We start from the raw sequence: 22,606 nt of genomic DNA, 5'->3' as shown, positions 1-22,606 counted from the left end.
AAATGCTGGAAGCAGTCAGCACATCTGACAGCTATTATGGAGAAACATCTGAAACCCTAAGTCTGCTTCTACCTCCACAGATGTTGCCAAACTGGCTTTGTTTTTATTTCAGATGTCCAGAATCTGAAGTATTTTGCTCTTCATTAAAAGCATTATCTGGTCAGTATTACATTGCTGTTTGTGGGAGCTTGCTGTGCACAAATTAGCTGTTGCATTTCCTATGTTGCAGCAATGACTACAATTTAGAAGCACTTCATTGGGTGTAAAACACATTGGGACATCCCAAGATTGCGAAAGGCACCATTTGCAAGTGTTTTTTTTCCCTTCCAAACACTTTTGATAGAATGAATTCCTCTACATGAGCAAACTGGGTAGGGCGTACCTCCATTGCAAAGGAAAAGTGCTCAAAAAAACATTTTTTTGTCATTGTGTTTGCACTGGAGATATTCATAGTTGGGAATGAAGAGAAGCATTTCTGGAGGAAAAAATGTGGGTGCTGTGATAATGTATAAACAATTTCTGAGAGGTCAGAGCCTCAATCTCTACTCTAGTTAAGTTCAAGAAAATGACAATCAATGAGCAGTACACAATCCATGTTCTGCCATGGTTGCCAACTGCCTTGAGTTGACAGTGATTCTCCCAGAATGGAAGCTTGATCTCGCACAGCTACTAGCAACCTGGGAGAAACATCTGCTTACTGCATCTGTTTAGATCTTGTACAAGAGCTACTGGTGCTGAAGTTGAAACCCTTCCTATTTCCTGATCCTTCCTACTTGGATATCCCTTCGCAGCCAGTGAAGCGGTTTGAAGAATGCTACATTTAGGAACATAGGAAAAGGAGTAGGGCATTTGGCTCATTGAGCCTGCTCCACCATTCAATTAGATCATGGCTGATCATCTACCTAAATGTCACTTTCCCGTGTATCCCCATATCCCTTGATGCCAAAAGTATCCAGAAATCTATTGATTTCTGTCTTGAACATGTGGAGTTATTGAACTTCCACAGTTTTCTTTGGTAGAGAATTCCAAAGATTCACCACCCCCTGAGTGAAGAAATTCCTTCTCGTTTCAGTCTTAAATTACCTGCCCCTTATTCTGAGACTCTGTCCCCTGGTTTTAGACTCACCAGCCAGGGGAAACATCCTATCTATATATACCCTGTCACGCCCTGTAAGAATTTTGAAAGTTTCATTGAGATCACCTCTCATTCTTCAAAACTCTACAGAATACAGGCCAAGTGTCCTCAATTTCTCCTCATATGACAATCCTACCATCCCAGGGATTAGTCTGGTGAACTTCCGTTGCACTCTCTGTAAGGCAAGTAATCAATCCTTCGATAAGGAGACCCAAAACTGTACACCGTACTCCAGGTGCAGCTTCACCAAGGCTCTATACAATTGCCGCAAGACATCTTTACTCCTGTACTCAAATCTCCTTGTGATGAAGGCCAACATACAATTTGCCTTCCTAATTGCTTGCTGCACCTGCCTGCTAGTTTTAGTGACTCATGAACAAGGACACCCAGGTCCCTTTGGATATCAACACTTCCCAAACTCCCACTGTTTATGAAATACACTGCCTTTGTGCTTTTTCTACCAAAGTGGATAACTTCACACTTATTCACATTATATTCCATCTGCCGTGTGCTTGCCCACACACTTAGCCTGTCTAAGTCCCCCTGAAGCCTCCTTACATCCTCCTCAATGTACATTCCCACCTAGTTTTGTGTCATCTGCAAATTTGGAAATATTACATTTGGTCTCCACATCCAAGTCATTTAAATAGATTATAAACAGCTGTGGTCCCAGCACTGATCCTCGCGGTACCCCACTAGTAACAGCCTGCCATCCTGAAAATGACCTATTTATTCTAACCCTCCATTTTCCACCTGTTAACCAATTCTCAATTCAAACCAGTATATCACATCCATCCCATGTGATGTAATTTTGTTTACTAACTCCATGTGGGACCTTATCAAAAGCCTTCTGAAAATTCAAATTCGCCACATCCACTGGTTCACCTTTATGCTAACATCCTCAAAAAAAACTCCTAATGGGTTTGTCAAACATGATTTCCTTTTTATAAATTCATGTTCACTCTGCACAAACATATAATTTTCTAAGTGTCTAGATATCAAATAGATTCTAACATTTTCCCTGCTACTGATGTCAAACTAACAGGTCTGTAGCTCTCATTTTCTCTCCCTCCCTTAAATAGTGGGGTTACATTTGCTACATTCCAGTCTGCAGGAGCCTTTCCAAAATCTATAGAATTTTGAAAAATGCATCCACTATCCCTGTAGCCACCTCCTTCAACAACCTGTGATATATCTCATTTTGCCCAGGGGAATTATCAACCTTCAATCCAATTAATTTTTTGAGTGCTACCTCTTTATTACTACTAATTTCATTCAGTTCCTCATTTTCACAAGCCCGTTGGTTCCCAAGTGTTTCTAGGTGATTTTCTGTACCTTCCTCAGTGAAGAGAGACACAAAGTAATTGTTTAGTTTTTCTGCCATTTCCTTATTCTCCATTATAAATTCTCCTGCCTCCGCCTATGATTTTTAAAACTTCATTCATGGGCTGTGGGCGTTGCTGGCTGGGCCAGTATTCATTGACCATCTCTAATTGCCCTTGAGAAGTGGTGGTGATCTGCCTTTTTGAACCGCTGCAGTCCATGTGTTGTAGGTACACCCACAGTGCTTTTAGGGAGTTCTAGGATTTTGACTCAGTGACAGTGAAGGAATGGCGATATATTTCCAAGTCAGTATGGTGAGTGTCTTGGAGGGGAACTTCCAGGTGGTGGTGTTCCCATGTATCTGCTGCCCTTGTCCTTCTAGATGGTAGAGCTCGTGGTTTGGAAGGTGCTAAATAAGGAGCCTTGGTGATTTCCTGCAGTGCATCTTGTAGATGGTACACACTGCTGCTACTGTGTGTCGGTGGTGGAGGGAGTGAATGTTTGTGGATGTGGTGCCAATCAAGCGAGCTGCTTTGTCCTGGATGGTGTCAAGCTTCTTGAGTGTTGTTGGAGCTGCACTCATCCAGGCAAGCGGAGAATATTCCATCACAGTCCTGACTTGTGCCTTGTAGATGGTGGACAGGCTTTGCAGAGTCAGGAGGTGAGTTACTCACTGCAGGATTCCTAGCCTCTTACCTGCTCTTGTAGCCACGGTATTTATATGGCTAGCCCAGTTCAGTTTTTGGTGAATGGTAGCCCCCAGGATGTTGATAGTGGAGGATTCAGCGATGGTAATGCCATTGAATGTCAAGTGGTGACAGATTCTCTCTTGTCGGAGATGGTTGTTGCCTGGCACTTGTGTGGCACAAATGTTACTTGCCACTTTTCAGCCCAAGCATGGATATTGTCCAGGTTTCGCTGCATTTGGACATGGACTGCTTCAGTATCTGAGGAGTCACGAATGGCACTGAACGTTGTGCGATCATCAGTGAACATCCCCACTTCTAACCTTATGCTGGAAGGAAGGTCATTGATGAAGCAGCTGAAGATGTTTGGGCCAAGGATATTACCTGAGGAGCTCCTGCAGCGTTGCCCTGGAACTGAAATGATTGACCTCCAACAACCTCAACCATCTTCCTTTGTACTAGGTATGACTCCAACCAGCGGAGGGTTTTCCTCTGATTCCCATTAACTCCAGTTTTGTGAGGGCTCCTTGATGGTACACTTGGTCAAATGCTGCCTTGATGTCAAAGGCAGTCACTCTCACCTCGGGAGTTCACCTCCTTTGTCCATGTTTGAACTAAGGCTGTAATGAGGTCAGGAGCTGAGTGGCTCACATATGTCCTTGCTAATTGTTTCCTTTTTACATATCTGAAAAAAGCTTTTACAGTCCACCTTTATGTTTCATGCTAGCTTGCATTCATATTCTCTTTTCCTTTTATCAGTTTCTTGGTCCTCCTTTGCTAGATTCTAAATTGCTCCCAGTCCTCAGACTTATCACTTTTTCCGGCAAACTTATAAGCCACCCCCTTTGATCTAATGCAATCTTTAACTTCTTTTGTTAGTCACGGTTAATTCACCTTTCCTGTTGGGTTTTCATGTCTTAGAGGAATGTATAGTTTTTGTGGACCATGTAATCCTTCTTTAAATACTAGCCATTGACTGCCTACTGTCAAATCTTTTAGCGTATTTTCCCAATCCATCATAGCCAACTTGCCCCTCATATCTTCATAGTTTTCTTTGTTTAGATTTAAGACCCTAGTTTAGAATGAATTATTATCACTTTCAAACTTAATGTAAAACTATCATCATATGGTCACTATTTCCCAAATGCTCCTTTTCAGCAAGGCTATTAATTAGCCCTTTCTCATTACATAATACTAAATCTAAAATAGCCTGATACCTAGTTGGTTCTTCAATGTACTGCTCCAGAAACCCTTCTTGTAAACACTCCAGGAATGCATCCTCCACAGCATTAGTGCTATTTAGGTTTATCCAGTCTATATGTAAATTGAAGTCATCCATTCAAGGGAATTAATCTGACATGACTCAAACTTTTAAAAACAGTATTTGAATACCTAGGTTTTAACTAAATATTTGCTTTGAAGTAAATAATGCAGAATTTAAAAAATAAACGGCAATCGAGGGTAAAGGCAGAAATCATAGTTCTGCAGCTGTTTTTATTAAGATCGGTATATATCAATTTGACCTTTTGTTTTGCTCACTTGGCTTTAAAACAAGGACTTAGATGTGGCAATCTGTTAACACTCCCTTTGCGAAGCAGTTAATTATTCATTTCATTATTATCCTTCAAGCTGCTTTATGGTACAGTATGACATATAATCACCACTTTCATTATGATGAGGTCAGACGCCCAAAGTCTGGGGCTGCTTGGACTCACTATTTAACCAGGGGTTTGCTCAAAAGTAGCACTGCCAAATTTAACCTTACCAACTGTTAGCCTTGACTCAGCGGTGGAACTCATGACCGAGGCAGAAGATTGTGTGTTCAAGCCTCACTCTAGTCTTCAGCACAATATTGAATCAGCGGAACATTGAGGGAGTGCTGCACTCAGAATCGTGGAAATTTACAGCACATCATAAGGCCATTTGGCCCATTGTGTCTATACTGCCTCTTTGAAAGAGCAGTCATCCTTATTGCTTAGGAGTTGAGGCCACGATCAGATCAGCTATGATCTTATTGAATAGTGGAGCAGGCTCAAGGGGCCGAATGGCCTACTCCTCTTCCTAATTCCTAAGCCTTGCTTTTTGTCCTTAACTCTAAAATTCTTCATCCTCAAGTACCTGTCTAACTCCCTTTTAAATTTACAGAATCAGCTTCCACCATCTTTTCAGGTAGAGCATTCCAGATCCCAACGTCAGAGTGAAAAAAATATTCTCATTTGCTCTCTAGATCTTTTGTCAATGATTTTCCACTGTTAGAGCTTTTGTCTTATTCATAAGACATTAATCCAAGGCTCTGTTTACCCTCTCAGGTGGATGCAAATAACCCTATTTGAGGAAGAGCAGTGGCGTTCAATAGCCCTGGTCAACATTACTAAAAACAAAGCATTTGGTTGTTCATCACATTACTGTTTGTGGGACCTTGGTGTGTGCAAATTGACTGTCATGCTGTCATGAAGCTATTAATGTATATAATATTTTGGAAAATAATTTTCTTTTAAAATAGAGGTTTAGTCTGTGGGTGTGTCTAAATTGGATTAAAGACAGCTAGTCTGAGTGCTTTGATGTGTACTAGTTTTGATATGTAAGAGTGTGCATTTGCATTTTTTGAATAGAGCATTCAAGAAGTGGGGTGAAAACGGATGCCTTTCTAGCAGCTACCAAGCAATATGTTTATATTACTAATAAAATTGGTACTGTGAAAGGGGTTTCATTGTTAAAAGGTGAAGTTCAGAGAGGCTGGTGAGACAATGAGAATTTGAATTCAATCAGTGGTGGTAAGTATAACTTCAGCAGTTTTCGGGTGTGCAGAGCAGAGGCAATGTGAGATCAAAAGGCAGCTGTAAGCCTCCAACTGATCCAACTGGCTCTGCAGTAAAAATAACCTCATTTTGAATTCGTAAGATGAAAATGCTTTGCCTGGTGTCTGGTTAAGTCTAAGTGTTGTTGTTGCCTTAATGGAGATAGTTTGGGAATTTGTTAAAAGTTATGATAGTAGAAATTTGTAACCATGTGTATATTTATTTTAACCTGTGTAAATTTTTAAAATGTTTCATTTAGTTTAATGTAAAACCTCGAGAACTGGTGGCCTGATCCCTGAATTTAGAGTCGCATCTCAAACATAACACTAAAATCAAAGGTTGTTTTAAGTTGTTTAACAAACAGATTATTAGCTTTGAGGTTCTACATTTAAATTTGGACCCTAACTCCTCAAACTCTCTCAGCAGAACATCATTCCCAGTTCTACCTATGTCATTGGTTCCTGCATAGACAATAAGTGGATTTTTGCCCCTCCGACTCTCCAGCTACAGGGAGATGTCTTTAACCCAGGTACTGGGAGGCAACACAACCTTTGGAACTCCTGATCAGGGCTGCAGAGAACAGTATCTATCCCACTGACTATACTGTTCCCCTATCACTACCTCATTCCTTTTATCTGCATTAACTTAAATGGCTTCCTTCGCCATGGTGAGAGGTCAGTTTGTCCATCAACCCTGTAGTCCTTGTTCTCATCCACACAGGTAATACCTCATACTTGTTGGTCAAAGTCAAGGGCCAAGGCTCTGCTATCACTACATCTGGATCCCCATACCTGCCTAACTCAGTTACACCCTCCTATCTCTGACCATTGACCAATTCCAAAGTTCTACTTAAGATAAGGGGTGTGACTGCCTCCTGGAACATAATGTCCAGGTAACCCACATCCCTCACTGATGCCCTGCAATGTCTGCAGCTCGGACTCCAGTTCAACAGCTTTGAGTCAAAGTTGCTCGAGCAGCAGTCACTTACTGTGGATATGGTTGTCTGGGATTGCAATGCTCTCCACAAACTCACATGTTGCAGTTAATGACACACCAGCTACCCTGCCATGCCTCTGGAAAGAGAAACAGAGTTAACGTTTCCAGTCCATATGGCTCTTCTTCAGAGCTCTTCTTAACCACTTGCGTGTTTCCAACATATCTTGCTTTTGTTTCTGCTGAGGGTATGTTCCAGTACAGCTGCTCCTTTGTCAGGACTTTTATAATTTTTAGAATTGTTTGAAACTGGATAATTTAAAACCTGTTAGATCTTCATTTACCGTCTAAATGAAACATTTCACATTCATCTACTTCATCTGTGTTTTCTAATGTAAAGACTTGAGAATTATTACTTCTCAACCTAATATTCTGCAAAGAAAACAAGTTCAAAATAAACATGTGACAAAGAAACTGTGAATATATTCCCTTAAGAGAAAGGGCAAATCAAAAAATGAGATAAAAATAGGAACAGAGAAGCAAAAACTTCATGGGTATTAGAACACAGGAAAATATTTCAGGCCATCACAGCTTTAGCCTTAGAATTTACAACTGGCTGAAATTTACATTTTAATGTAAAACATCCTCTCTCTGATTTTATGCTATCGAATTTGATTCACTAGACTTTATGAAATTGATTTTATATTAAGTACGTCAATTAAACAATACAGCATTTTACTGGAAGTCATGATAGGATGATTATTAAATTCAATGCCAGCAGTTACTTATGCATTTTAATCATCATTCCCTTACACTCTTTGGGGTGACTGCTTTTCTCAAAGTACTTGAATTAAAACTTTTTTAAAAATCAAACTTTACAAGGCATCAAAATGCATTAATTTAAGTTTATTCCAAATCCACTGTGAAAGTCAAGAAAATCAAAAGTCAATTGGTAGTTTAAGCCTCTGGCAGGTAGGATTTAAGAGGACTGAACATGTATGGGAACCCTAAGGTGGTCCTGACTGTAATCTGACCATAAGTTTGTGATGGAGAGCTGTGGACTGATATTCAAGAATACTACATTTATTGCTATTTGGAAGTTAGTTTTAAGAAGATCTATGCCAAAAACCTTTGCTGCACTGTTTGTGATTGACCTGTTTAATTTTTGTACAAAATGTTAGTTTGTTAAATGAGAGCCTGAGCCAAGCTTGAATGTAGTGTGTTGATAAGCATGACCTTAGTTGTGGTATCATCCTATCATGATAGATTGAATAGGCTGGGGCTCCTTTCAGAAAACAGAGGGTCAAGGGGTGACTTGATAGAGGTATTTTAAGATTGTGAAAGGATTTGGTAGAGTAGATGTAGAGAAAATATTCCCACTTGGCGGGGAGTCCAAAATTAGGAGAGAGACACCAATAAATCCAATGGGGAATTTAGAAAGAACTTGTTTACCCAGAGAGTGGTTATAATGTGGAATTTACTATTACATGCAGTAGTTGAGGCAAATAGCACAGATGCATTTAAGGGAGCAAAGAATACTAATAGGATTAGATAAAGAAGGTGGAAGAAGGCTTGTAGGGAGCATAAATATTGTCATGGAAGTGATATGCCGAATGACCTGTTTCTGTGGTGTAATTTCTATGTAATATAGAATCTTCTGTAGTGGCACAGTATTACAAATTTCTTGTCAACAGTTAAAGATGGAAAAGTGCAATATTACTCAGAATACCACAGGAACATTTTTTATCTTAAGGGTTTGAGTTTCATTTAATGACCAAAGAAAAAATAAAGCAAGTAAAATTATATCAACTTTCCTTTTCCTCAAAATATGAATTCAGAGGGGAAAAGTGATAATGACAAAATGCAAATTAATTTTCCATTCACTAAAGATGGAAAATAATCACTCCTGAATCAGATATTGTAGATGTCTAGTATGCAGATAAAGTGCTTCTGTTACCGAATGCTTGGTACCAGCTGAAAATCTGGAGCAGTGAGAGGCGTAACAACATAATTAGTTTATCAAATATTATACCAAGCTCAGAATTTTAGCATGGCATTTTAGTAATGTAAATTCACAAGGCCAAGATGTAGGCACCCTTTCCCTTACCTACAATGACGAGCTTCATCTCCTCCAGCTTTGAGGACAAGACCACCTGAGCCAAGATCCTTTCTCACTGCTGTTCTTATGTCACCCTTCATTATCAGGACTACTCCTCTCCTTTTCCATGCTCTCTGTCTTTTGAAATGGTGACTGAAATATTTATCTCCCAACTTTGGTCACCTTGGAACTATTTTCAGGATTCTTGGCTTTGGATCAGGGTCCCAATACTGCACTGTATCGGGAGCAGTCACCTAGCATTACTTTTGCCTGAATTGACCAAGTAGTGTCCAGACTGCACGTTTGCCATTCGATTAAATACACAGGAAGTAGAGTAAGTATGAGTGGAGATTAAGAATAACAAGGGCCAGAAAACACTGGTGGAAGTAGTTGATAGGTCCTCTAACAGTATCTTCATCAGTGACCTGTCCTCCATCATAAGGTTAGAATGGAGATGTTGGCTGATGATTGAAAGTGTTCAGCACCATTCGCAACTCCTGAAGTAGTTTGTGTCCACACGCAGCAAGACCTGGACAAAATTCAGACTTGGACTGTTTCGTGTCAAGTAATATTCATGCCACACAACTGCCAGGTAATGATTGTCTCTAACAAGAAAGAATCTAGCTATCTTCATGTTCTATGGTGAGAGTGGCATAGTGGTAATTTCACTGGACTTGTCCTCAGTGCTCAGACTAGATTAGTCCTCAGGCTGATGCTCTGGGGACCTAGGTTCAAATCCAACCAGGGTAGCTGGTGGAATTTAAATTCATTTAATCAATGTGGACCATAAATTGTGACCATAACAACTATCATCAATTGTTGTAAAAGCCCTTCTGGTTCATTATGCCTTTTAGGGAAGGAAACCTGCTATCCTTAATTGCCTATATGTGACTCCAGACCCATTTAACTGCCTGCTGAAGTGGCCCAGCAAGCCACTCAGTTCAAGGACAATTAGGGATGGGCAACAATTGTTGGACTTGTCAGTGATTCTCATATTCCATGAAAAAAAAGTTATCATCGCTGAATCCACCACAATCAACAATCGGGGGTTACCATTGACCACAAGCTCAGCTGAAGCAGCCATGTATACACTGAGGCTATGTTATGACACAGCAGTTGGTAAAGGCTGAGTTATTTAAAATCCCAGAGGGGAAACTTTAAACAACTGTCATAATCTATATTTTCAACTGGTATGTTTGAAATGCAGCTCAGAATTCAGGAGTAAGACCACAAGGCCTCAAGAGGTTTTTTATAAAAAATAAATTAAACATTTATTAATTTAACAACAAATTTAAACACATACACATGTCTACAAATTACTACCATGACTTAAACAAATCTCCAAATTAATCACTCCCAGGTAATCTTCCCAAGGCAATAATAACCCATAGGTTTAAACAGACATCAGGCAAAGCACATTTTATCTTGCAAATTCAAAATGGGGTTCCTTTCAATTTGGTTCCTTCGCATAGTTGCAGGCTTACAGGCGGCATGCTTCTGACCCACACACAAGACTCTTTTCTGTATATACCTAGACTTTCCTTTGAATGTAAGTTCTCATTGTATCACCAGGCCCTTTGAACTCCACCTCTTCTAACAATAAACCCCTTTCATAGTATCAATTTTATTAGTAATATAAACAGATTGCTTGGTGTCTCCTAGCTAGGTGTAAGATTTCACCCCCAGTCTTTGAATGGTTTATTCAACAAACTGCAAATGTACCCTGCACCTCACTGTTTCACATCTCAAAGCTACTATACATCAAAGCAAAAGCAGAAAATACTGGAAAAACTCAAGCTGGTCTGACAGCATCTGTGGAGAGAAAAACAGAGTTAATGTTTCGAATCCGTATGACTCTTCTTCATCAAAGCACCCAGACTAGCTGTCTTTAATCCAATTAAGACACACACACTCACACCCACAGACACAGACCCTACTACAAGTCCAATTTAAAATAATTTCCAATAACATTATATACATTAATATCTTCATGACAGGCTACAAGAGCAGTTCAGAGGCTGGGAATTCTGTGGTGAGCAACTCACATCCTGACTCCTTGAGGCCTGTCCACCATCTACAAGGCACAAGTCAGGAGTGTGATGGAATACTCACCAGTGTGAATGCAGCTCAATACCATCGAGAACAAAGCAGCCCATTTGAATGGCAACCCCATCCATCACCTTGTTCAAAATCATCAGACAATGGCTGCACAGTGTATCGTTTACAAAATGCACTTCCGCAACTCACCAGTGCTCCTTTGATAACACTTTTCAAACCCATGACCTCTACAGCCTAGAGGAACAAAGGTAGCAGATTTTTAAATTTTTAAAAATTCATTCATAAGATGTGGGCAGATCTGTAGTTATCCTTGAGAAGGTGGTGGTGAGCTGCCTTCTTGAACTGCTGCAGTCCATGTGGTGTAGGTACACTCACAGTGCTGTTAGGGAGGGAGTTCCAGGATTTTGACCCAGCGACAGTGAAGGAACGACGATATATTTCCAAGTCAGGATGGTGGGTGACTTGGAGGGGAATTCCAGGTGGTGGTGTTCCCATCTATCTGCTGCCCTTATCTTTCTAGATGGTAGTGGTCGTGGGTTTGAAAGGTGCTGTCAAAGAAGCCTTGGTGAATTCCTGCAGTGCATCGTGTAGATGGTACACACTGCTGCTACTGTGCGTCGCTGGTGGAGGGAGTGAATGTTTGTGGATGTGGTGCCAATCAAGCGGGCTGCTTTGTCCTGAATGGTGTCCAGTTTCCTGAGTGTTGCTGGAGCTGCACTCACCCAGGAAAGTGGGGAATATTCCATCACACTCCTGACTTGTGCGTTAGAGATGATGGGCCGGCTTTGGGGAGTCAGGAGGGGAGTTACTCGTCACAGGATTCCTAGCCTCAGATCTGCTCTTGTAGCCACAGTATTTATGTGGCTATTCAAGTTCAGTTTCTGGTCAATACTAACTCCCTTGAGCTGTTTATAGTGGGAGATTCAGTGATGGTAATGCCATTCAACGTTAAGGGGCGATGGTTAGATTCCCTTTTGTTGAGATGGTCATTACCTGGCACGTGTGTGATGCGAATGTTATTCGCCACTTGTCAGTCCAAGCCTGGACATTGTCCAGGTCTTGCTGCATTTGGACATGGACTGCTTCATTATCTGAGGAGTCATGAATGGTGCTGAACATTGTGCAATCATCAGCGAACATCCCACTTCTGACCTTATGTTAGAAGGGAGGTCATTGATGAAGCAGTTGAAGATGATTGGGCCAAGGATACTACCCTGAGTAACTCCTGCAGTGATGTTCTGGAGCTGACATGACTGACCTCCAGCAGCCAGAACCATCTTCCTTTGTGTTAGGTATGACTCCAACCAGTGGAGAGTTTTCCCCTTGATTCTCATTGACTCCAGTTTTGCTAGGGCTCCTTGATATCACTCTTGGTCAAATGCGGCTTTGATGTCAAGGGTAGTCACTCTCACCTCACCTTGGGAGTTCAGCTCTTTTGTCCATCTTTGAACCAAGGCTGTAATGAGGTCAGGAGCTGAGTGGCCCTGGGGGAACCCAAACTGGGCGTCAGTGAGCAGGTTATTGCTAAGCAAGTGCTGCTTGATAGTACTGTTGATGAACCCTTCCATTACTTTACTGATGATCGAGAGTAGACTGATGGGGTGGAAATTGGCCGAGTTGGATTTGTCCTGCTTTTTGTGTACAGGACATACCTGGGCAATTTTCCACCTAGCCGGGTAGATTCCAGTGTTGTAGCTGTACTGGAACAGCTTGGCTACGGGCGCAGCAAGTTTTGGAGCACAAGACTTCAATACTATTGCCAGAATATTGTCAGGGCCCATAGCCTTTGCACTATCCAGTATCTTCAGTCATTTCTTGATATCACATAGAGTGAATTGAATTGGCTGAAGACTGGTACCTGTGAAGCTGGGGATCTCCTGAGGAGGCCGAGATGGATCATCCACTTGACACTTCTGGCTGAAGATTGTAGCAAATGCTTCAGCCTTATCTTTTGCACTGATTGGCTGGGCTCCCCCACCATTGAGGATGGGAATATTTGTGGAGCCCCCTCCTCCAGTGAGATGTTTAATTGTCCACCACCATTCATGACTGGATGTGGCAGGACTGCAGAGCTTAGATCTGATCCGTTGGTTGTGGGATTGCTTAGCTCTGTCTATCACTTGCTGCTTATGCTGTTTGGCATGCAAGTAGTCCTGTGTTATAGCTTCAGCAGGTTGACACCTCATTTTAAGGTTTGCCTGGTGATGCTTCTGGCATGCCCTCCTGCAATCTTCATTGAACCATGGTTGATCCCCTGGCTTGATGGTAATGGTAGAGTGGGGGATATGCCAAGCCCTGGATTGTGTTCGAGTACAATTCTACTGCTGCCCCACAGAGCCTCATGGATGCCCAGTCTTGAGATGCTAGATCTGTTTGAAATCTATCCCTTATCACGGTGGTAGTGCCACACAACACAATGGAGGGAATCCTCAATGTGAAGGTGGGACTTTGTCTCTACAAGGACTGCGAGGTGGTCACTCCAACCGACACTGTCATGGACAGATGCATCTGCGGCAGGCAGGTTGTTGAGGATAAGGTCAAGTATGTTTTTCCCTCTTGATGGTTCCCTCACCACCTGCTGCAGACCCAGTCTAGCAACAATGCCCAACAGGGCTCAGCCAACACCGAGCCACTCTTGGTGATGGACATTGAAGTCCCCCACTCAGAGTATATTCTGCACCCTTGTCACCTTCAGTGCTTCCTCAACGTGAGCACTGATTCATCAGCTGAGGGAGGGCGGTACGTGGTAATCAACAGGAGGTTTCCTTGCCTATGTTTGACCTGATGCCATGAGACTTCATGGGGTCCAGAGTGGATGTTGAGGACTCCCATGGCAACTCCCTCCCGACTGTATCCAACTGTGCCGCCACCTCTGCTGGGTCTGTTCTGCCGGTGGGACAGGACATACCCAAGGATAGTGATGGTGATGTCTGGGACATTATCTGTAAGATACGATTCTGTGAGTATGACTATGTCAGGCTGTTGATTGACTAGTCTGTGAGACCGCTCTCCCAATTTTGGCACTAGCCCCCAGATGTTAGTAAGGAGGACTTTGCAGGGTCGGCAGGGCTGAGTTTGCCATTGTCGTTTCAGGTGCCTAGGTTGATGTCAGGTGGTCCATTCGGTTTCATTCCTTTTTGAGGCTTCCTAGCGGTTCGATACAACTGAGTGGTTTGCTAAGCCATTTCAGAGGGCATTTAAGAGTCATCCACATCGCTGTGGGTCTGGAGACACATGTAGGGCAGATTCTGCCGTGGTGGGATTCAAACCCGGGTCTCCACAGCATTACCCTGGGTTTCTGGATTACTAGTCCAGCGACAATACCACTACACCATCACCTCCATATATACATTGGAACACCACCACCTGTAAGTTCCCCTCCAAGTCACATGCCATCCTGACCTGGAAATAAATTGCCGTTCCTTAATTGTCATTGAGTCAAAATCCTGGAACTCCCGCCCGCTAATGGCACTGCATGTGTACTCACTGCAGTGGCTCACCACCACCTTCTCAAGGGCAATTATGCTTGTTCAGTAAATGTTGGCCTTCCCAGCAATCCCATGAATGAATTACATTGGATACAACAAGAAGCAAAAAATAATTGGAGCTTGTAAAAATGTAATAATTATGGGGAACTTTAATCTTCATATAGACTGGATAACTGAAATGGGCAAAGGTAGCCTGGAGGATGAGTTTGTAGAATGCTTTTGTGAGCATTCAAGAACAATACATTGTGGAATGAATTAGGGACAAAGCTATTTTAGATATTTTGTAATAATGTGTTATTGTGTAATAAGGCAGAGTTAATTAGTAATCTCATTGTAAAAGATCCTCTAGGCAAAAGTGATCATAATACAATTGAATTTCATATGAAATACTTGAGTCCAAAACAAAAATCTTAAACAAAGCCAATTGCAGAGGAATGTAAAAGCAAAATACTGCGAATGCTGGAAATCTGAAACAAAAACAGAAAATGCTGGAAAAGCTCAGCAGGTCTAATAGCATCTGTGGAGAGAAAGACAGAGTTAACGTTTTGAGTCTGATATGGACTCGAAGTGTTAACTCTGTCTTTCTCTCCACAGATGCTGTTAGGCTTGCTGAGTTTTTCCAGCATTTTCTGTTTTTGTTACATAGGCATGTAATTGTTTTGGAGGTAGTACAGTGAAGGTTCCTGGGATGAGAGGCTTGTCCTATGGTGAGAAGCTGAGTAAATTGACTCTATACTCCCTGGAGTTTGTTGTTTCCCCTGGATGGAGAATCTAGAACATAATGGCAAAGTGTCAGCATAAGAAGTCAATCATTTAGGATGGAGATAGGGAGAAATTCCTCCACAGAATCTTTACAGTGCAGAAGGAGACCATTTGGCCCATCGAGTCTGCACTGGCTCTCTGAAAGAGCATTCCACCTAGTCCCACTCTCCTGCCTTATCCCCGTAACCTTGCACATTATTTCTTTTCAGGTAGCAATCCAATTCCCTTGTGAATAACTCGATCAAACCTGCCTCCACCACCCTCTCAGGAAATTCATTCCAGATTCCAACCACACTCTGGGTGAAAAAATTTTTCCTCACATCACTTTTACAACTTTTGCAAATTATTTTGAATCTGTGCCCTTGCTTCTTGAAGCTCTTTTGAGTGGGAACAGTTTCTCACTATTTAACCTGTCCATGCCCCTCAGGATCTTGAATACCTCTAGCAAGATTCCTTTCAGCCTTCTTTTCTCCAAGGAAAAGCATCCCAAGCTCTCCAATCTATCCTCACAGCTACAGTTCTTTATCCCTGGAATCATTCTTGTGAACCTCCTCTGTACTCTCCCCAATGCCTTCACATCCTTCCTCAAGTATGGTGCCCAGAACTGGACACAGTACTCCAGATGAGGCATAACTAGTATCTTATACAAGTTCAATGTGACCTCCTTACTCTCGTACAAAATGCCCCTATTAATAAAACCTAAGATACTATATGCTTTATTAACTGCTCTCTCAAAATGCCCTGCCACCTTCAATGACCTATGTACATGTACACCAAGGTCCCTCTGTTCCTGCACCTCCTTTAGAGTTTCTCCCTTTAATTTATACTGTCTCACCATATTCTTCCTGCCAAAATGGATCACCTCACACTTCATCTGCCACTTGTGTGCCCAATCCACCAACATGCCTGTCCTTTTGAAGTTCAAGACTATCCTCATCACAGTTGACAACATTTCCAATCTTCTTATCATCTGCAAATTTTGAAACCATGCCCTGCACACCACAGTCTAGGTCATTAATATATATCAGGAAGAACAAGGGTCCCAGCATTGACCCCTGAGGAACTACACTACAAACCTTCCTCCAATGTTAAAACAACCATGTATCACTACTTTCTGCTTCCTGTCACTCAGCCAATTTCTTATCCAAGCACCTACTTTCCCTTTTATTCCATGACCTGAAAATTTTGCTCACAAGTCTGTTGTGTGGCACTGTACCAAATGTCTTTTGAAAATCTATATACACCACATCAACAGTGTTTCCCTATCAACCTTCTCTGTTACCTCCTCAGAAAACTCCAGCAAGTTAGTTAAACATGAATTTCCCTCAGTGAATCCATGCTGCTTTTCCTTAATTATCCTGCATTTGTCTAAATGACCATTGCTTTTATCCCGAACTATAGTTGCCAGAAGTTTCCCTGCAACTGAGGTCAAACTGACTGGTCTGTAGTTGCCAGCTGAGAGGGCTGTGAATCTTTGGAATTCTCTACTCCAGAGGGCCGTGGATGCTCCATCATTGAATATATTCTAGGCTGAGTAGACAGATTTTTGATTCCTCAGGGAATCAAGGCATATGGGGAGGAGTGGGATAATGGAGATGAGGAAGAAGTTCAGCTATGATTGTATTGAATTGCAGAGCAGGCTTGAGGGACCATATGTTCTAGTCCTGCCTCTATTTCTTATGCTCTTATATTCTTATGTTATTTTTCTTTGAAGGGTGAGGTGCCTGTGAAGGCATGAATGACATTGGTTACTTGCCCAATTAATAACATTGAGGCCCAAGGACCAATCTGCAGCCTGCCCCAGGCTTCCCAGCTCAGGCACGCGTTCTGTCTGCCTTCACACGCAAATCTGTCCAAAATGACAAATGTCCACTCCCATGTGACTTAAAAAATTTGCTGTGGTACAAAGACCTCCATTAGTCATAGGATCATGCCTCATTTCCTAACCATTTACAGGTCTTCATTTTGAAAACAAATCTTAGTTCTTATTTCCTCAGTTAATTTTATAATCTGAATAACAGGGAAGAAAAATTATCATTACTACTCTATTAATTTTTTTGTAGGCTAATTCTTGTCTTACACTGTTCACATTGGGGAAAATTGCTTCATTGTGCTTTCACTTTGCAAAAACATTGTAATCTATTTTCTCATTTTCACATTTAAATTGTTGATCAAAGCTAGTTTTGATGGTTTGCCATCAATACCATTCAATCAACAGAGAATTTGTAGGACGGAATGGCTTTGTTCTGTGTTCAATATAGAGACTTGGACATCTAGTACTTGGAAATAGTACTCCAAGTCATGTAAGGCACTCCCGGTACACTTCAGCCTGCATCCTTGTTTAGCACAAATTGATAGCACAGGTCGTGTTAAATGAAGGAAAGTCAGCTCCCTGCATACATACTAAAATGGCTTGGTGACATTTTTAAAAAGCTGAAAACTGACTGAAAAGGCCACTTCAGTGAAAAGGCTACGCAGTGTCACCTGGAAGTCTTTTTTTAGATATAAATTTTAAAGTTCACTGCTGTCCTGCAGTAGGGCGTCATTGGGTGTTATTCTCGAGGAATATCCTAAACATCACTGTGACCCAGTTTTGCAACTTCAGTACAGGACGTAACTTGGAGACTGATACCAACATAGTGCTGTGTATTCCTTCAACTCTGATCGAAAGATGTCCTCTGCTGACTTCAAGAATATTTTTGTCATCTGGGATTTAGTTCCATGAATGCCTGGATTCAGTTGTTTAACAATGTCCAAGGAGATATTTATAGGATAGAAAACCACATTTCAACAGTTTAGTGATTCTTGGATGTAGGTGAATACTTTCTAATATGACCTCATTTGCAAATTTTCTTAAATGGACTCATTGCCATTTAAATGATGCCACCTTGTGGCAACACAATAAATGAATAATTACAGGATAAAGCTTTCTGAGCATTCTATTTTCAATTTAGAGATTAACATTTATTGACAACAGTGTTCAGAATAATAATACAAGTATTAATGGAGCAAATTGTTTGGCTAACTTTCTGATTTCCTTCAAGCTATGTTTAAATACCATTGCCCAGGATGGAGTTTCTCCAAACAATTTTACTTATTTTTTATGTCACTTGTTGTTCAAATTCTGCTGCATTTTATGCAGCAGAATCATTCTACCACAAACATTTATAGCACAGAAGGATGCCATTTGGATCTTTGAGTCTGTGCTAAGTCTTTGCTGGAGCAATCCAAAACTAATGCCACTGCACTGCTCTCTCCCTGAACCCTTGCATCTTTCATGACTTCAAATATTTATTGAAGCTTTGTTTAAAAGATGCAATGGTCTTTGCTTCAACTACCACTTGTTGCAAAGCATCCCCTGCTCTAATACCCTCTTTGCACAGAAATTTCTTCTAACGTCTCTCGTAAGAATATAAGCACAAAAGAAATAGGAGCAAAAGAAGCCCATTCGGCCCTTCAAGCCTGTTCCAAATACAATCATAGGCTGGGATTTTCTGGCCTTGTTGTGGCGGGACCCACCGCAGGAGATTTGGCAACCCAGCCAAAGGTCCATTGACTTTCAGTGGGACTGGACAATCCTGGTGGCGGGCGGGGCTGGAAAAACCATATTTGATCCTCCAGCTTCCTTAACTCCAGCTTCCCACACTATCCCATATCCCTTAATTCTTTGAGTGTAAGACATTACTCCTCTCCTCAGTTCCAAATAGCCAATCCCTTATCCTGAGACTGTGACCCCATGTTTTAGATTCCCCAGCCAGGGTAAGCATCCCCCAGCATTTACCTATCCAGTCCCTTAAGAATTTTATATGCTTCAATGAGTTCACTTTTTATTCTTCTAAATTCTAGGGAATATAGGCACAGTCTACTCATTCCCTACTCATGTGGCAATCCCCTCCTCCCAGTAATCAGTCTATTGAAGCTTTGTTATGCTCCCTCCGAGGCTGGTACATCTATCCTTAGGTAAGGAGATGAAAACGGCACACAATACTCCAGGAGTGGCCTCAACCACCAAGGCTCTATACAATTCCAGTTAAACTTCTTCACTCATGTATTCCAACCCCTTTGTAATAGCAACTAACACACCCTTTGCTTCCAAATTGCTTGCTGTACATAAATGTGATTCTTCTGTGATTCATGTACAAGGACATGCAGATTCCTCTGAATACCAACAAATCCCAGTTTCCTTACTATTTAAAAAGTATTCAGCTTTTCTATTTTCTCTTCCAAAGTGGGTAACTTCATGCATCCCCACATTATATTCCATCTACATGTTCTTGCTCTATCTGTGTCCTCCTCACCACGATTTCCCATGTAAATAAGTAGACATTTTAAGCAGTTTGATACAACTAAGTGGCTTGCTAGACCATTCCAGAGTCAATCACATTGCTGTGGGTCTGGAGTCACATGTAAGCCAATAGATTTCCTTCTCTAAAGGAACATTAGTGAATCAGATGGGTTTTTATGACAATCATTTCATGGTCATCATCAGACTTTTAATTCCACATTTTTGTTGAAATCAAATTTCACTATCTAATGCCTAATCACCTCTACCATGGTGGGATTTGAACCCAGATCATTACCCTCAGTTTCTGGATTACTAGTGCAGTGACTATGCCACTGCCTCCCTGAGACTGCAGTGATTCAAGAAAGCAGCTCACCATCACCTTCTCAAAGGCAATTAGGGATGGGCAATAAATGCTGGCCTAGCCAGTAATGCCCACATCCATGAATGAATTATAACAAAATAACTGAGACGCCACCACTGATCTCAGCGGACCCCGATAATTAAAATCTGCCAACCTGTAATGACCCGTTTATTCCTATTCTCTGGTTTCTGTCTATTAACCAATCCTCAATCCATCTATTACCCCCAGTGAACCCTCCTGTGTTATAACCTCTGGTGTAGCACCTTGCATGAATTAAGTACAAACCACCAGCATCAATTTAGAATGGATGTATATGCAGCTGTAGAAATCCCTCATGCATACATGGGAAAGAAATCATGCGGACAAATGAGAATATCTTTGTCTCTGTCTGTGGATAATGATAAGGATGTGTTTTGCTCCTTGACAACAGAAACATGCAAGGAGGGATTCCAATCAAACCTGATATTTGATGTACTACCCCATAGGGCTGTGGATACCCAGTTGTTGAATATATTCAAGACTAAAATCCATAGACATTTGGACCTTAGGGAAGAGAAGGTTGAGATGAGATTTGATGGAGGAGTTCAAAATCACAAGGGATCTAGGCAGAGTGGATAGAGAGAAATTGGCAGAATGGTTAAGAACCAGAAGACATCGATTTAAGGTGATTGCAAAAAGAACCAAAGGCTACATGGGGAAAAACTATTTTACCCTACAAGTGGTTAGGATCTCAAATGCTCTGCCTGAGAGGGTGGTGGAGGCAGATTCAATCATGGCTTTCAACAGGGAATTGGATACACGCCTGAAGAGAAAAAAATTGCTGGGCTAGGGGAAAAGATCAGGGGAGTGGAACTAACTAAACTGCACTTGCAGAGAGCTGGCCCAGAATGAATTGGCCAAATGGCCTCCTTCTGTGCTGTAACCATTCTATGATTAAGGGAATAAAGGGATACAGAGCTAGGATAGAAAAATTGAGTTAAAGTAGAAGGTCAACCATGATCTTATTGAATGGCGGAGTAAACTCAAAGGGCTGTATAGCCTACACCTGTTCCTATTTCTTAAGTTCTTGTGTTTCTCTTGAATGCTTTGTGAATATCCAAATACACTACATCCACTGGCTTTCCCTTATCTACCTTGCCAGTTACAATCTCAAATAACTAACAGATTTGCCAGACATGATTTTCCTTTCATAAATTGTGATGACTCTGCCAAATCACATTATAATTCTCTAAGTGCTCTGTTATCACTCTCTGATAATAGATTCTAGCATTTTCCCTACTCCTTGCTTTCTTAATGTCAATTTTAAATTGATAACCCCTCATTGATGACTCCCCAACTAGAGGAAGTAATATTTTCATTTTTATATTAATCAACCCGTTATAATTTTATAAATGTCTATTAAATCTCTTCTTAGCCTTTACTACTTCAATGGAAATTATTCTTGAATAACCAGGCCATTTAAATGTGAAGGGATAGGTGTGCATTTAAGATCAGGGTGGCTTCTCAGTCTATTTTGTCAGTGCATGAAAACCCTGCATCCTATTTTTAAAAGTTTATCAGCCAAATTGTGAAATAGACAATTGTACGTCAAGAACCTTTTTATCCACTGTAGGACCAGATGTCCACACCATGAAAGCATCCATCATTTGATGCAAGTTGGGACTAAATTAGCAGTTTTATCTGGAGTGGTCATGAAGACAGATGATGATGAAAATGGAGAAGTTTCCACTTTGTAGCAGCAAGTGTTGTGAAAGTGGGCTTGAGGATCGGTGTCAATGCCAAAGTAAATGTAGCATTACTGTGACTATTCCTGACCTTGCTAAATGCCGGTACATGTTGAAAAAGGTGCTATGTTCATTAATAAGACACCCCTGACTTTAATTCACATTAAATTTTAAAATACATTTGAATAATAGTCAGATGCAGAGTCACATTGCATTCACTTTGAATGAACAGCACTTTTTAACCTTTTTCAGAACACTTGCACAGTGTTGCCATTTCCCTCAACTCCTATGTTTGTAACCATTCCAGATGAAACTGCAAATTTAGTCCCAGTTTGTATTAAATTTTGAATACAATGGATAAAACTTGTGAATTATTTCTACATCAATTTTGGATAATTTGTCAAAAAGGATTCTGTACCTAACATGAAAAATGTGACCCTGTGAAAGACTTACTCCCAATGGTTCTATCAGTAACCATCAATGGTTAGGTTCAGCACCTGAAAGACAATTCATATTTTCAAGTAAGAACATTTACCACTTCCTGAGCTGATCTTCTGTATATCCCAGTCACGGCAATAATCAACAAATGCTAGGATTGGGTTCTTGGCCGGGGAAAAAGATGTGTAATAGAGTGTCCCAAAAAAGGAGCAAATTTGAAACAAGGTCATGGTACAATACAAAATAGCAGAATGTATGCTACTTTATGGATTATATGTAAATATAGGTACAAAGGCTTATACAGATATACACATCTTTACACATGGCTGGAGTAACTCATTCTTTGTAGGCACTTAGATCATACAACTAACCAGCAAGTGGAGGCTCTGATGAAATGTCATCAACCTAAAATGTTAAGTTTGTTTCTCTCTCCATCGATGCTGCCTGACCTGCTGAGTATTTCCAGTATTATCTGTTTTTATTAGATTTACAGAATCCATGAGGTGCTGTGAGCCAT

The sequence above is a fragment of the Cetorhinus maximus genome, chromosome 8 (assembly GCF_964194155.1).
Source record: "Cetorhinus maximus chromosome 8, sCetMax3.hap1.1, whole genome shotgun sequence".
Classification (NCBI taxonomy): Eukaryota; Metazoa; Chordata; class Chondrichthyes; order Lamniformes; family Cetorhinidae; genus Cetorhinus; species Cetorhinus maximus.
Note: the sequence above shows the minus strand (reverse complement) of the source record.